The 17,194-nt window shown below is 39.6% G+C and overlaps 1 long non-coding RNA gene across 1 annotated transcript in view; it reads left to right on the plus strand.

The window, feature by feature from the left end:
• The first annotated feature begins 619 nt into the window (after positions 1-619).
• Positions 620-17,194, plus strand: part of LOC111098997 — a 44,851-nt gene continuing 28,276 nt past the window's right edge. Inside the window, exon 1 of the long non-coding RNA XR_005370328.1 lies at positions 620-1,147. This is a non-coding gene — a long non-coding RNA (uncharacterized LOC111098997). The remainder of the gene's footprint in view (positions 1,148-17,194) is intronic.

The following is a 17,194-nucleotide window of genomic DNA, read 5'->3' on the forward strand; positions in this document are numbered from 1 at the left end:
ATTTTAAAAATTCATGGAAGAAAATGAAAATAATAACACAACTGTTCAATACCGTCAGCAGGGAGAAAAGGCAGTCCTAGGAAGGAAGTATACCGCAACAAGCCCTTCTCAAGAAACAAGAAGGTCTCAAATACACAACCTAACCTTATACCCAAAGGAGGTAGAGAAAGAACAGCAAAAAAGTCTAAAACCAGCAAGACAAGACAAATAATAAATTTGAGCAAGAATCAATGAAACAGAAACCAAAGACTGTACACAAGATCACAAGACTGATACGCTGCTTATAAGAGATTCCTTTGACCTTGAAGAGAATAAGATCGATAACCTCCTGATCAAAGAAAAGGCTTCCCAGAGGAATTCTACCAAACATCTAAAGAAATACTACCTATTCTTCTGAATCTGTTTCAAAAAATAGAAATGGAGTAAAATAGGAAAAGAGTTCCAAACTCTTTCTAGAAGGCCAGCATTACCTTGATTCCGAAACCAAACAAAAACCCAACAAAAGAATGATAGACCAATATCCCTAATGAACATGGATGCAGAATTTCTCACCAAACAACTAGCTAATAGAATTCAACAGTACATTAAAAGGATTATTCACCACCACCTCGTGGGATTTATTCCTGGGCTGCAAGAGTTGTTCAACATCTGCAAATCAATCAATGTGAGAGATCACATCAATAAAACGAAGGACAAGAACTATATGATCCTCTCAATAGACGCAGAAAAAGCACATGACCAAGTACAGCACCCTTTCTTGATGAAAACTCCACAGGGTAGGGATAGAGGGAAAGTGAAAAGACAACACTGAAGGTTCAAACAGGAGTGGACTCAGGTAGGGGATCCCAGGCAGTGAGGTCACTTCTTTGACCACAGAGCCCAACAGAACTTGGAACCCCTGCAACCAGGCACCCACATTCTACTGCAGCCTCACATCAGGCTCACTTGGCTGGAGACATCTGCTACTGAAAGATGTTCTATTGCTGCCTGCTGACTTCCCAGGGCTCTGGCTTCCAGAAAACCCAGGGTCTTGGCTCTTTCACGCTGTAGACTTTGGTTTCTCCATCACACACCATGCCTCAGGGCGTTTGCCAGGAGGCGCCCTACGGTAATACAGAGCAGCTCAGGCCAGGCCTTAGAAAAAAATGTAAGTCTGTAGTTCTGAATCATCTGGTAATGAACTCTACTGTTAATGATTTTATCAGTTACTAACCTGTCCTCACTAAAAGGCCTTAAAATATAAGCTTTCTGTTTGTACAAGATTCACATTTTTACCTTTTCAAGAGGTTGGCACACCTGATTTAAAGTAGTCACTGTGAATAGTGGTGAAGTTTTATCTGAAACTATCAGAACAATTAATCATTCTGTAAACTAATCGTGAAGAGGTCTGCTGGGGCACCCAACCACCTGTTTGCCCAGCAAACTGTCTAAAACTGTCTCAGTTTTAGAATGCAAAGTCCCACATCCCAGGAAAACCCACAGCCTGTGCAAGCTAAAACAAGTGGTCACCCACCAGCGGCTGCCCTCAAAGTTCCTACTGAGCAATTCAGTTCACCTTAGGGAAACGAATGGGCCTAGACACCTTTAATCTCTAAACCAAAGCCATGAGTGACAAGGCCTCAGAGGCGAGAGGAAAGGTGTGACAACAGGGAGTAGTGGGGGTAGTGATAAACTAGAAAGCACATGATCCTGCTCAAGGCCTTACCATCAGAAAGGGAGACAGAACATAAAGACTGCTAACTCTGGGAAACGAACCAGGGGTGGTAGAAGGGGAGGAGGTCGGGGGGTGGGAGTGAATGGGTGACGGGTGCTGGGGGTTATTCTGTATGCTGGTAAATTGAACACCAATAAAAAATAAATTAAAAAAAAACAATCAGAAAGGATTTTAAACATGTTGCCTAATCAAAAAGTCCGAGGGTCTCTGCCTGCTTGCTGCCCACTCGGGGCCTGTGCCTCATACTTTAGGAGACTGGCTGCAATGGATGTTTCACACAACTCAGGAGAGATGGTCTCCTGGAGCCCAAACAGGAGAGATATCCCCCATTCTTATTAGTCCACCAGGGGTAATCAGAACCAAACTGCCCTTGTGGAAAGTCTGATATCTTGAGAGACAACATTATTGAAATGGGAGAATATTTCCAATCTGAAAAAAAGAACATGAGAGATAGCTCAGATCTTCACATGTTAGGGTAGTATTGGTTCTTTACCTCATAAACCCATCAGTTCTTATATAAACACATTCTTAACCTACCGGTGTATGAATAGGCATCAGTAGAACCATGAAACTCTCAAAATCACATGAACAATACAGTCTTTCACATAAAAATATTTCTGTAAAGATTCTCTGTGGGGCCCACGATCCAAAGTACATTAGAAACCATTTCCCTGAAATATGAAAGTATCAGCCAAGCAAATCCAACAGCCAAGGGAGGGGAAGTGGGAAATCAGACCATTAAAGACACTAACCCGGATAAACCTATTTTACTTCAATGAGTTAAAAATCGATTTTTTTCACATCACTAAGTAAACAGTTCCAACTTCTATTTACTATATTCTGAAGTGCTTTTTCTCTGAACTTTAATTGAAGACTCTTAAAGAAAAATCTACAGTAACATTGCTAACTTGTATGATCATTAGAAATCTGCAATTTTGAGAAAAAAGAACTTCATGTTTTATACTAATCTATGTCCTGTAAGAATCTAAAACAGTCCTTTCAGAACATCCTTGATGTTTTAGTTGTTAAATTTTGAAGCAGGCCATATATCCCAACCCACTAATCATGTTGGAATCCTGGGGCACAGCCCAAGTGATGTAGTGACTCAGATGCATGGAGCTGTCAGAGAGAGAGGAAAGGCAGAAATGGGGAAGAGGGTGTCAGATCTCTTACTTTCCGAATAAAGTTGGTGAAGTAGATAATTTTTCATTTTGAATGACTCTGACCTTATGAAATTACACCTTGGTCCTACCTTTCTTTTCCAAATTCTCTACTCTTCCATTTTAAGAATTCCCTTCCCCTTTCCTATAAAAATGCTTCCCCTGCATGTATGTTCCCCTGGCCTGTTTCCCTTGATCTAGTTCATTCTTTCCTTCTATTATGCCTTTTTCCCTCAGAGTATTCCATAATCATTTTCCATATTTCTTCACATCTCATCCTTTCCAAGCTAGCCATTGTTCATTCCCGAACCACAAGGATGGTTTCATTAAACTTCTGCTTTTATCTATTTTATTTTTCCTTTAATACTAACATACCAACCTACCTCAAAATGCAAAGGTACAGGGGCCGCCCAGGTGGATGAATGGGTAAACGCCATCTTCAGCCCAGGGCCTGACCCTGGAGACCGAGGATCAAGTCCCACGTCCAGGTCCCTGCATGGAGCCTGCTTCTCTCTCTGCCCGTGTCTATGCATCTCTCTCTCTCTCTCTGTCTCTCATGAATAAATAAATAAAATCGTTGAAAAAGCAAAGGTACATATATGTATATTCTGCTTCAACAAGGAGTTTTTAGAAGGTATCCAAAGACATAAAAGGGAATAGGACACTACAAAGTCTCCTCCTCACCCCTGACCCTATGTCCCACATCTCCAAAAGCAACCAATATATAAAGGACCCCTGAAATCTCCAATTGAATGAATCTATTTGATTTTGAGCTCAGTAGCTAGGAATTCCTGCAATCCATTTCTTTCTTCTTACAATAGCTTTCCACCATATGTATTTATAAATATAAGTGTGTCCTCCCCCCTTTCACCTTTTTACACAAATGTCAGAATATTTTACATGTTTTTCTATGTCTTAGAATTTTAATAATTTTTGTGATTATTCCATATTAGTACCTAAAGAGCCTCTTTCCCTTTTACTAATGACCACAGTATATTTCTTGTACTTTAATTAGTCCTCTATTTTGTACTGCCAAACTGCTTCTGACTTTTGTCATTATAAACAATGTACAAGTAATAACCTTGCACATATATCACACACCATTTCTGCAAGCGTATCTGAAGAATAAATTCCCAGCAGAACCCCTTGGTTACAGGGTATGTACATCTGTAATTTTGCTAAATGCTATAATACTGTTCTACCTAGACCCTCTTCTATAAAGGACTATACACTTGTTTCCTTCATTACCAAACTTTAGGATCACTGCAAGTGAAATAACTTAAAAATACTATTATGGAGTGGTTTCTTTCCATGAGTAAGTTCCATGAACTTTTCTTAAACATTTAGCAAACATTTTCATTTCCTTTTCTCCAAACTGTTTATATCTTTTGCCCAATTCAACACTCAGCTGGTCTTTTTCTCATTGTTTATTAGAATCACTTACACATTAGGAAAATAAGCACTTTACCTGTAATATAAATTGCAAATTTTTTTTCTCAGTTTGATCACTAATTTAAAAAAATTGTTAACCAAAACATAGTATACATATAAAAAGTATACATAAGTGTACCATTCAATGAGCACATTTGTGTGCCCAGATCAACCACTTAAATCAAGAAACAGAACTTTGCTAGCATCCCCAAAAGGCCAAGCAAGTTTCCTTCCCATCACTACATGCCAATCAGAGGATAACCACTATCTGACTTGTTACTCCATAGAGCAGGGCACATATGAAACATACAAAGAGATATAGCACAGTATTCTTAGTCTGCCTTATTTCCTTCAACATACTTGTGAAATCCATCCCTGCTGCTACAAGAAGCTACACATCATTCATTCCTTTTGCTACATAGCATTCCAATGTATGAATAAACACAAAGCATTCTATCATTAATGAGAATTTGGGAGTTTCTCATTTGGAGTTCATCATACAGCTCTGCTACAAATATTTTAGTCTTTTGGTGAAGAGTACATCCATACACTGGCTATACATTCTGGGGCAGAACTGCTGGGTCTGAAAGTATGAAGATCATAAAGTTTACCTCCCAAAGCTCCCGCTGGAGAAGTTTCCAAGATGGCTCTATCACTTTACACTCCCACTCGGTCCACAAGAATTCCATAGCCTTGTAGAATGGAGGAAGCAAGTGCAGAGCATAAGGAAGACAGGAAGGAGGTCTCTCCATAGTCAAAATGCATGAGCGCTTCATATACGCCTATGCATATGTACATGTAAGGTCAATCTGGGTTGACCCATACATTTTCCATCAATTCAGCACTGACTATTTCTGGTGAACATAGGCACTTGTAATAAACCTATAAATAAATTACAAAGAAGAACAGTGTAGAAAGGTAACTATGCAATCAATATTAATATCTAACGCAATTTTTAAAAGAAAAAAAAGAGGAGTAAAAATAAAGACCTGAATAAAATATGAAGGAAATTTCTGCTATTACCAGTTATTTTTTTTAATAATAAATTTATTTTTATTGGTGTTCAATTTGCCAACATAGAGAATAACACCCAGTGCTCATCCCGTCAAGTGCGCCCCTCAGTGCCCATCACCCATTCACCCCCACCCCCTGCCCTCCTCCCCTTCCACCACCCCTAGTTCGTTTCCCAGAGTTAGGAGTCTTTACGTTCTGTCTCCCTTTCTGATATTTCCCACACATTTCTTCTCCCTTCCCTTATATTCCCTTTCACGATTATTTATATTCCCCAAATGAATGAGAACATATAATGTTTGTCCTTCTCCAATTGACTTACTTCACTCAGCATAATACCCTCCAGTTCCATCCACGTTGAAGCAAATGGTGGGTATTTGTCAATTCTAATGGCTGAGTAATTATTACCAGTTATTAATAATGATGTTTGAACAGAGGTAGCTGTTGAGATTTTTTTATTTCCTGAGTATTGTCTACTGCAAATTTAAGAACATGTGTAGTCACCTTTTTAGGACTGAGCTAAATTCAAAAAAATGTTGAAAAAGCTAAGAAGAACCTCTTCTTAGGGAGAAAAAAATGATACAGTAAAATAATTTATAGAGAAATATGGCTTTCAAGGAAATGTATATATCAAATAGAAGTGAAATCAGGCCACCCTTCTCAGATCTGCCTGATTCTGGGGGGGGGGGGGGCAGCAGCTATTCCTGCATATTCAACATGCCATAAATACACAAGCCTTGCTTCTGGGTAAGTCATGGTGCCTGCTTTAACTGTCTTACCTATTTATGGCTGTGATGTTTGAGAAGTAAGCAAAAATAATTTTTATTATTGTAATATATTGAAGGATTTCCTCTCTTATCAGACATTATTCTTTATATTCTATACATTCACTGTGACCTATATGACTAGCATACCAGACACTATATATTTATTTGAAAGCTTTGCTAGTAATGTATGGAATTACATCTGTCCCCCTGGAATGGAGCGATGTCATCTTTGATCAAAAGTCAGACTCTTAAGTAAAAAACAAGAGAAATCATGAAATTTAAAAAGTGAAATAATTTAATTTAAAAAGTTAAGCTACTTCTTTAAAATAATGTGTATCAAGAAATAATCTTGACAGAAGTGTTGAGGCATTAATGACAGGGTGGGAGAGAATGTGATAAGACCAGAATTCATGACATAGTTTAAAGAGACATGTGGTCATTGACCATTGAGTGGCAGCTATGTAGAGAGCACTACCAGTTAATTAATACAGACATCTTTAAAAGCTACAAGGTGTGACTATTTATCCAGGGCAAGTAAGCTCAATTTTGGAATATATTATAGGGACAATGCATTTATGATGTTTACATATGAGGAAGATGCCAGTTGACACCATCAGAGTTTATAACTCAAGCCATCCCTGAGTCTTAACACCTTGTACTTAGGGCAAAAATGTTGAGTTGACAAGATCAGTATAAGAAGTTACATATTTCAAACTTTAATGTGAAATCTGATTCAGCTCACTGGATAATATCAACACCAAATACAGATTATTTCATATTTTGCTCAGCAATTTATAAAACAGGTCCTAAATAATAACAAATACATCTTGAATAGTGGTTAATTAGTACATCTGTCTAAACCTGCGCTCTACCAGAATTCCCTGAAGTAGGCAAAAACTTATTTAAAAAGGGAGAAGGAAGAATGAATTAAACTCTGGATCTTAAATAAATTCTGCCAAATAAGAGTATAGAAAGTATCAGACAATAGAAAGAGGACTCTGGTCCATGATTCCAGGTATGATGAAAAAGTCTGTTTGGGATACAAGTAGAGCAGACCTCAGAGGTTGAGTAACCACACGCTCTATCTTGAGAGGTTATGGGAGGTGGGTTCTTTGTAGCTGTTCTTTGGGTAGAGGCTTCAGAGTGCTTCCCCCTGGTTTGTGCTCTGAAAGACCACTATGCCAACAGAAAGAGGGGCTAAGGTGGGTAAACAGGCTTACGACATGAGGGTGGACTGCCCCTCCCCACTACTAAATATATGAAACTCATAAGCTATCCCAACACACCACTTGGTAGTGTGAGTTCCAGCTACTTACTAGCTGTGTAACCTAGGTTAATAAGTTAATGTGACGTCCTTACCAACATCAATTCCTGCATCTGAAAAACAGGAATGATAATAATAATATTAACTTGTGGATACTGCCTGGGTTGGTGGAGACACAGAATGTAAAGCAGTAAAATATATGAGACATACAGGAAGAGCTCAATAAATATTGGTTAAGATCATTAACCAATATAGATTAACCAATCTATAATGAAGCTTTTATTGTCCTTTGTGTGGCTTTACTATGTCATATGACAGGCAAGTGGACATAGGATCTGGTAAAGTAGATAACAGACAAACTATTTGAATATCTCTTCACCAGATTATGGAGAACTCTACTTAATCCAAACAAAATTCTGTAGAGTTTACATCAACTTCCAATAACTGTGCCTACACGAATGAGAAGACAGAAAGATCCCAGTTGTTTTGTTAAAAAGAAAAGATTCTTAAAAATAAAAAAAAGATTCTTTACTCTGAAACAGGGGGCTTACTCTGGAGAACCACTGTTTTACTGTGAAAGCAATGTCCTACAAGAAGTACGAAACAATGTTAGAAAATTTCTAATTTATCTTCTCAACAGAATTCAAAAGATTCTTCAGCTTTCACAATACAGCACTCATGATACACTAGGAAAGCTTAGAGATTTTTTTAAGGTTGCTTTAAAAGTATAAATATATATGGTATATAAAGATATGTAACCTATTTGTTGTAAGTTTTGTCCTTACTCTTTTTTTTTCAACTAACAAACTGGATACACTCTGTGCCCTACACAATATGACACAGCAGTGTGTCAAAATTTCATTGATTATATAACTGCCTGTATGGTCTACTGTGCTTTTGATTATTTTTTGATTAATTAATTGCTTTAATTTTTGAGATCACTTTGAACAAATGTTTTCCCTTCTTAATATTCACTCTTCTTGTCCAGGACAGCAGCATTCAAATTTCGTATAATAAACAGTCAATAAGCATTTATGAAATGAATGAATAAATGCCACCCGATTATTTTTTACAATGCTCTTAAGAAAGGTCCTAACATTTCTCTTCAAGGTTATTTCAAAGCATTTTGTGTTTTTGGTCAATTAAATCTTTTTCTTCCTGCAGAATTTTCTATTTAGTTGTCACTATTTACTAGTATAAAGGATGCTGAGCAGAACTTTTTCCTTTGCCCAACAATTGGCAGCATAGGAACAACTTTTAATGAAAACCCAAAGCAAGCTGTAAGTATTTTTCATTTTAAATAGAATTACATGCAACAGGGCTAGATCCTTCCACCCGACTAGTCAAGTGTGGCAATACTGTACAATACCACTGGATCCAGTTCGCCTTCTACTATTCCATTTCTCTAGATGGCTGAAAAGCATGCTAAGAATTGCTTCTCACCTGGACATTTCTGAAGAAGGCTGTCTTACTGGAGCAACTCATACTGGGAAGGGACAACAGTGTGGTTAGCTGACAGGGACCAAAGGGAGACAAAACTGCTACTCTCCAAGGAAGTGAGGGGTGGGCTTGAAGCCAAGTTGAAAACTGTCCCCAAATACTCTTATCTTTACTGAGGAAGTTCCTTTCTTGGCAAAGACTCCAAACACATACAGAACCAATTCAGAGTCACCACCCTCTCATCCCTATCACATTTAACATCACCTGTTACTTAACACCTATCATATTTCCTGTCTCTCCTTTGACCATGCATTCCAGACGATTTAGAAGGGGTGGGGAAGAGATGTCCCCCAAACACACTTTTTCCCCACTAGACTCTGAATGGGTATACCATGGTCTTTCCCCACTCAGGTCCCTTACTTAAATTGGACTGTGGCTGGGTTTTAAATAAGTTATTATTTGTGCTTAGTGTTTGGCATGTATTAAGTATACAATCAAGGTAATGAATTTATAAATGTGAAGAAAGCTATCCAAGCTTTATCTCACATGGGAACAAACCTAGTCATTCTATTTCCACTCTGGAAAAGAGGATGCAAAAGATGTCACAACAAAATGTTCCAAAATAACATTTATTTAGAATTGTAAAATATGAGCAATAGCAAATAAAATTTCTTCATTCCGACAGTTTTTTAAGAGTTTGAAACCAAAGCATTTGCCCAGAAAGTTTTATGTATCTAGATCTCAGTCTGTACCTATCATAGTTTCTTTTTAGTTCATCTAATAAATGGCCTAGCCACAATGAGTCCAAACAAATATTTAAATTAGATGCCCATTTAGTAATTTTGGTTAAATATTTATTTATTTTTTGATTCATCTGTACTTTAGTACAATTGTGGATATTTTTCAAAGGGTAAAACAACTGCAATAGTACCATTTAATGATTTCATTAATATAAATTTATTTGGGAAGCCAGGTTTAAGATGTGCTGAAACTGTTTCTGGGTCATCTGTTTTGGTTGACTCTCTGGTCTAGTCTTATGATTGTATTTTTTAAATACATACTCTCTTAATCTTATAAATTGCTTTAAGAATTGCTTTTATGATATTATATCTAATATGTTTATTTAATTTTTAAATATTTTATTTTTTTATTTGAAAAAGTGTATGAGTGGGGGAGGAGTAGAGGGAAAGGGAGAAGCAGGCTCCCCAGTAAGCAGGGAGCCTGATTCAATGTGGGGCTCCATTCCAGGCCCCTGAGATCATGACCTGAGCCAAAGGCAGAGGCCTAACCTATGGAGCTACCCAAGTGCCTCTAGATAGTTTTTTTTTAACGTATCCTTGTCTTGCCTGTTTTTCTTACTCCTTGACCTTAATGTAGAGAACACATCGTAATCATTTTAAAAACCTTATTTAATGCCCTGTGCATATAAAATGCTCCATATATGGAGTACTAAATCTCAGAAAAATGTATGGAAAATAAATTATGTGTATGCATGGATGTGTATATATCTGTAATTTAAATGATATGTACTTTCATAGCTTTATGTGAAATGGTGTTTTTTTAAGATTTTATTTATTTATTCATGAGAGACACAGAGAGAGGCAGAGACACAGGCAGAGGCAGAAGCAGAGTCCATGCAGGGACCCCGATGTAGGACTCGATACCAGGACTCCAGGATCATGCCTTGAGCTGAATGCAGGCGCTAAACTGCTGAGCCACCCAGGAATCCCAGAAATAGTGGGGTTTTTTGACAAAGATTCATATAAAGGTATAAAACTTGTATAAATTGGGTATGAAACACTGGCTGTTTTAATATTAGACAAAAATATAGAAGACACAATTAACCCCTCTTCTTCTCATGCAAAACCACTGAATAAAGGAAAAATACCAAGCCAAGGCTTTCTGTGGTAAAGCAGGTTAAACAAGGGCACGTGGGGGGGCTCAGGTCAGGATCCTGGGCGCCTGGGATCAAGCTGTTGTGCAGGAGGCTCCAGGGACTGGGTGCCGGGCCCTCCCATTACCCCCACTGTGCTCACTCTCTCAAACACATAAATATTTTTTTTTAAAAAAAGGTTAAACAAAAATCCTGACTACTCTTTGTCCCTCCAATGCTACTTATTCTCAGCTCTGTGTTTCAGATAATTGCTTTGCATCCAATTCACTTTGCCTCTCAATTTGTTAATTAACCTGATTATCTGATGTCATTAGCCAGCTCTAGCCTAATCATTGTTATGGCAGGGTTGTAGGGGAGGTCACTCCTTCTTTTTCCCAGGTTTCTGTCTATTGGAATGAGTTCTGATTTCTCAAAAGTACTGGGGAGTCTTTCGTGTTCTGTCTCCCTTTCTGAGGTGGGTACTTGACGGGATGAGCACTGGGTGTTATTCTATATGTTGGCAAATTGAACACCAATAAAAAAAAATTTAAAAAACAGTACTGGGGGATCCCTGGGTGGCACAGCGGTTTGGCGCCTGCCTTTGGCCCAGGGCGCGATCCTGGAGACCCGGGATCGAAATCCTACATCGGGCTCCCGGTGCATGGAGCCTGCTTCTCCCTCTGCCTGTGTCTCTGCCTCTCTCTCTCTCTCTCTCTCTCTCTCTCTCTTTCTGTGACTATCATAAATAAATAAAAATTAAAAAAAGAACAGTACTGGAGGAAACTCCCGCATCTGAATGGTGTGATCAGGAGAAGGAGCTGGGTGACTTATCAGGAACTGCAGGTTTTCTCCCTACTGCCCACTCCCCAAAATGCCCCCCCCACTGGCTGCCCACTGCCCTCGGGGCTGCCCATTGCCCATCCACTGGCCAATTGGCCTCCACCCACCACTGCACTGGGTCCTGAGAAACTAAGTTGTTTGTGTTTCCAGCCTTTGAGATTATTTACCCATTAACCACCTGACAATGGTGCACCTTTTGTCACAAAGGCCACCCAACATTGGGTCAAAAGTCAAGGTAGTCATTGGCCATTCCACACTTCTTTCATCCTCAAATAGTGTCATTAAGAAGGTCACAGATTATAAAAACAACACAACACTGAAAAGATTTCTAACTCCACCTCCCTCATCTTCAGCACCTCAACACACTTTGCTAAGATGCTCTTATCCCCCAGGTATGGAACACTCTAGCTCAGAGGTCTGAGTACAGAGAGATGCTGACTGGAGAAAACGTGGATAGATAGCTCCTAGGATGAGACATACTAATGTGGGGGACTATAGGGAGAGCCACAACTCTGACATCTGGGAGGGAACATCGTAGAGTCTGGGTGCAGAGCAGGAGGGACACTAATGATCTGTGATCTTTTGGAACCATCCTGGAAGCTTCTTCACAAAGAAAAACATCCCATCCCAGTGCAGCTTTCACAGACAATCACAAACTGCTTGATTTAAAGGACTCCTAGATCCACCCCCCACCACCAAATGGTGGTGACCAGCACTTGGTATCTATTCTCTAATGTCACTGAGAAGTCAATCAGAAATAGGGGGTGATACCAGCCCCTGCATCTCCCACACAAAATGGCTATCATCACCTTTAAATGTCTTTCCACCTCTACTCCCATCTCTATCACTAGTTCATGACATGGGATGGATGAACGCCACCTAGCAGGTTGTGTAGACAAACCCTTGATGACAGACTAACCTCATGCAATCCCTCCAAAGACACAGGCTGAACCAGAATTGGGAATACTAGGATTTAGCAGCTGGTCAGGAAGGCACCTGGAGCCTGTTTCCCTGTGTCCCCTGATTGACGTAGGTCGTATTTGCAGTGAACAACAACTGCGGTTAACACCTTCCTTCAGGGTCTTTTCTGATTCCACACCAATCTTAAGATGATTTGTCCCAACTCTCTGAAGAAAGTCCACATTATTTTGATAGGGATTACATTAAATGTGTAAGTTCCCTGGGTAGCATTGGCATTTTCAATCTATTAATTCTTCTAATCCATGAGCATGGAATATTTTTCCATCTCTTTGTGTCTTCTTCAATTTCTTTCAAAGGGGTTCTGTAGTTTTCAGAGTATAGATCCTTCACCTCTTCGGTTAGGTCTATTCCTAGGTATCTTATGCTTTTGGGTGCAGTTGTAAATGGGATTGATTCCTTAATTTCTCTTTCTTCAATCTCATTGTTAGTGTATAGAAATGCCACTGATTTCTGAGCATTGATTTTGTATCCTGCCACACTGCTGAATTGCCGTATGAGTTCTAGCAATCTTGGGGTGGAGTCTTTTTGGTTTTCTATGTACAGTATCATGTCATCTGTGAAGAGGGAGAGTTTGGCTTCTTTGCCAAATTTAATGCCTTTTATTTCTTTTTGTTGCCTGGTTGCTGAGGCTAGGGCTTCTAGTAGTATCCTGAATAGCAGTGGTGAGAGTGGATATCCCTGTCATGTTCCTGATCTTAGGGGAAAGGCTCCCAATGTTTCCCCATTGAGAATGCTATTTGCTGTGGGCTTTCCATAGATGGCTTTACAGATGCTGAGGAATTTTCCCTCAATCCATACACTCTGAAGAGTTCTGATCAGGAATGGATGCTGTATTTTGTCTGATATTTTCTTTGCATCTATTGAGAGGATCATATGATTCTTGTTTTTTCTCTTGCTGATATGATCAATCATCTTGATTGCTTTAGGAGTATTGAACGAGTCTTGGATCCCGGGGATAAATCCCACTTAGTCATGGTGAATAATATTCTTAATGTAGTGCTGGATTCTATTGGCTGGTATCTTCTTGAGAATTTTTGCATCTGTGTTCATCAGGGATATTGGTCTAGAATTCTCCTTTTTTTTGGTGGAGTCTTTGGTTTTGGAATTAAGGTGATGCTGGCCTCATAGAACGAGTTTGGAAAAAAAAAGAACGAGTTTGGAAGTACTCCATCTCTTTCCATCTTTTGGGACAGCTTTAGTATAATAGGTATTGTTTCTTATTTATAGAATTCTCCTGGGAAGCCATCTGGCCCTGGAGTTTTGTGTCTTGGGAGGTGTTTGATGACTGCTTCAATTTCCTCCCTGGTTATCAGCCTGTACAGGTTTTTTTATTTCTTACTGCTCTAGTTTTGGTAGTTTGTGGTTTTCCAGAAATGCATCCTTTTCTTCGAGATTGCCTAATTTATTGGCATATAGCTGCTCATAATCTTTTAAAATCGTTTGTATTTCTTTGGTATTGGTGGTGTTCTCTCCTCTTTCAGTCGTGAGTTTAATAATTTTAGTATTTTCTCCTTTGTTTTTAATAAGTCTGGCTAATTGTTTAGCTATAATGCTAATTCTTTCACAAAACCAACTCCTGTTTTTTTTTTTTAATCTGTTCCACAGTTCTTCTTGTCTCTATTTCATTGAGTTCTGCTCGAATCTTTATTAACTCTCTTCTCCTGCCGGGTATAGGATGTATTTGCTGTTTTATCTTCAGCTCCTTTATGTGCAAGTTTAGCCTTTGTATTTGAGTTCTTTCCTGTTTTTTTTTTTTTTTTTTTTTTTTTTTTTTGAGGGATGCTTGTAGTGCGATGTATTTCCCCCTCAGGAGTGTTTTTGTTGTATCCCAAAGATTTTGAATGGTTGTATCTTCATTCTCATTAGTTTCCATGAATCTTTTAATTCTTCTCTAATTTCCTGGTTGACCTTTTCATCTTTTGCAGGATGGTCTTTAACCTCCACATGTTTGAATTTCTTCCAAACTTCTTCTTGTGATTTAGTTCTAGTTTTAAAGCATTATCATCTGAACATATGCAGGGGAGAATCCCAATCTTTTGGTATCAGTTAAGACCTGATTCGTGACTCAGGATGTGGTCTATTCTGGAGAAAGTTCCATGTGCACTTGAGAAGAGAATGTGTATTCAGTTGAATTTGGATGTAAAATCATGAAACATGGGCATGTTAGGATTAGTTTGTTTTGAAAATGTTTATCATTTGCAAATTAAGGAAAATGGTAAAATTTAAAGTGATTAACAATTTAGAAAATAGGACTTTGAAAAAGTGATGGTTAAATGAGTTTAAACAGAATCACATAAAAGAGACGTGGCAGGGACGCCTGGATGGCTCAGGGGTTGAGCGTCAGCCTTCGGCCCAGGACCTGATCCTGGAGTCCTGGGATCTAGTTGCACCTCAGGCTGCCCACAGGGAGCCTGCTTCTCCCTCTGCCTGTGTCTCTGCATGTCTCTGTGTGTCTCTCATGAATAAATAAATAAAATCTTTTTAAAAAGAGAGACATGGGAAACTTACTAAATACAATGCAAGATGTTACAATACTTTTATTTTATTTTCTTAAATAAATTTATTTTTTATTGGTTCAATTTACCAACATACAGAATAACACCCAGTGCTCATCCCATCAAGTGCCCCCCTCAGTGCCCGTCACCCATTCACCCCCACCCCCCCTCCCTTTCCACCACCCCTAGTTCGTTTCCCAGAGTTAGGAGTCTTTATGTTCTGCTCCCTTTCTGGTATTATGCTGAGTGAAGTAAGTTCCAATACTTTTAAACCACATCAACATGCAGAGAAATATAGGAGAACAAAAACATGCTCTGCTTCCAGATTGTCTTGCTTATATCCCACTCCAGCTATTTTTCTAGCTAATGTGCTTTTTAGAAATTGAAAGGATATGTAAAAAAATTATAAGAGGATTAAAAGATGCTTAAATATAATACAGTTCTGGCCCATTTAAGAATCACGGTGTCTCCCTCAGGCACTGTGAACGTGTGGTGTGGCGTTGCCCTCCACGGGCGGCCCGTGACCAGCCCCTCGGGCAGAGGCCCCAGGACTCTTGGGTCACAGACCAAGAACTGTCTCATTCTTGGCACAGCAAGGAGCACAGGCATCAACATATTTGTGTGTCTCTTGGCCCCCCAGGTCCCAGGGAGGCTACACAATGGGCCCAGATAGACATCACACATGCAGTGGGTTCGTTTTATGGCCGAGGGACCCAGGGCCAAAGCACTTTTCAAGCTAGCATAAAACACTCTAGCAAATGGCAAAACAGACAGACTCGCCTTCCACAAGAGAGAAAGCAGTTCCATGGCTGTCACCAGCTAGTGGACTTGGCCTACTTAGTTGGTATGTAACAAGCTAAGAAAGCTGCTCAGTATCAGGAGGTGGGTAAGGTTCCAGTTTGGCTCGCTCAGCAGGAATGTGCAGGGCTACTCAGAGCCATGGCACCCTTCCTCTCCCCCCACCTCCTGTGGCCCTCCACATTTGCCGCTGGTCACAGTGGGCATGGGAGCATGCCACTTTGTGGACTATTCAGATTCATTCCATCCATAGGAACTCGACCTATATTTGTTCAATTTGTCTCAGACAACATTTATTTAAACTACTATACTGATAGTGGCAGGATGTGCCACTAGTATTCTGCAAGTGGCAGGATGGAGCCAACCTGCAGTCATGACTATCTATGACCCCTGGGGCCCCAGACTAAGCTGGCTGAAGAAATCTCACAAACAGAGACATGATTATAGACACAGGACTCCCTATTTAAGTCTCTGCACTGCCCTTGCCACCCTTCCAGAGGAATTAATCCAGGCACAGCAATGTGTAAGTGGCCGCACCGGGTGCACTTTGACCTTGAAATATGACTGTGTGGGACAGTTCTGTGTGCCTTAGCAGTTCTGGCCAGTGGCTTGAAACTGACCCGTAATGGCTTCTCTGTCCAAAGAGGCATCATTGATACTTTCAGCTCAAGTTTCAGCTGAATTTCAGGGACACATTTCTTACTACATTTTGTGACTGGATGGCTCCTGTTGTAGGGATAACTGCACCAACAAGTTCATGTACAGTGAGTAATTCATTCCTTCTGGAACTCCCCAAATAACTAAAGGTGTCCTATTCCAGAGAGATCTCCAGGCATCTGGGAGCCACATGATCTACTGGTGATGTTTTCTTAAGCACTTGAAGAGCTCTTATGATCACTCCTTACCTACAAATTACAGCAAGTATAGACAAGTCAATGTCTAGTTTCCACAGAAGCAACTGTTTCCACAGAAGCAACCATTGCCAATTTGTATGTTCCATTCACAGTCCCCAATTTTGGTTCTTTTCTCACTTGTGAGGGGGCGACCCACACTTTCCTGCTGCACATGATCTAGTCATCTTCATATTCACCTGAAGTATAAGATCTTCTTGACCATTCAATTCATGCGAGAACATCTCTATAGTATCTCTTAAGGCTCCAGATAGAAGGCAAAGTACCAGGACTATGACCACTGTGAAAGCAAGCAAGCAAGCAAGCAAACAAACAAAGAACAAGTTGATTCAAGAAATTGTACCTCAAACTGAGGAACTGCATTTGGCCAGCCCAGACCAAGAATCAATTCCCGAAAGTCATGAGAATCAACCTGAAAGCCAGACAAGTTCTTCTGTACAGCACCTCATATCCTGTTCTGCCCTGTGATTTTATTGGTTCCAGCACAGAAGGTGTTAACAATGATAGAC

The sequence above is a fragment of the Canis lupus genome, chromosome 15 (genome assembly GCF_011100685.1).
Source record: "Canis lupus familiaris isolate Mischka breed German Shepherd chromosome 15, alternate assembly UU_Cfam_GSD_1.0, whole genome shotgun sequence".
NCBI classification, from domain to species: domain Eukaryota; kingdom Metazoa; phylum Chordata; class Mammalia; order Carnivora; family Canidae; genus Canis; species Canis lupus.